A 624-nucleotide genomic window follows, 5' to 3' on the forward strand; every position below is an offset into this window, starting at 1 on the left:
TTAGATGACAGTGATCGCGCACGCGAGCGTCTTCCGATTCAAACGATTTCTCGCATACGTGACAGTGCGTCGCGCTCGTGAATCTCTCCCATTCGTCCGGTGTAAGATACACCATAGGCGCATCGGTACTGACAAATAGTCTTCGCGCGAAGCGCTAAATCGTATAATTCTTTAACGAACCACAATACGCAATTCTCGCCGCGATAGGCTTTGTAAGTCGAGCCAGCATCATCGAACGCGCATCGCGCGTAATATCCAGCGCTATAGACTTTGTGATGCTGAATGATAGACGTATTCGGCGTTCTCTTCTCCTCTTTCTTCTCCAGCACGCATTCGAGATCGGCGTACACCACGAATGGAAGTCTCTCCTTTCTACAGTAATTGCGAAACTCTAACCATTTGTCATCTGCAGTAGGAAGAATTATAGCGCACTCGTTCATCCTTCCACAGTCCGCGCTGTGAGCCGATAATTTATCGCTCGTTCGAAAATAATGCATGCATCTGCGACATAAAACATTTTTTAAATTTTTAAATCTATCCACACTACGCGACACATTTTTTAATTCGTATTCACCGATCGCATATATGCGCTTTATATTGCCTATTACTCAGTTGCTCAGTTGC

The sequence above is a fragment of the Formica exsecta genome, unplaced genomic scaffold, assembly GCF_003651465.1.
Source record: "Formica exsecta isolate Colony F162 unplaced genomic scaffold, ASM365146v1 scaffold409, whole genome shotgun sequence".
Lineage (NCBI taxonomy): Eukaryota > Metazoa > Arthropoda > Insecta > Hymenoptera > Formicidae > Formica > Formica exsecta.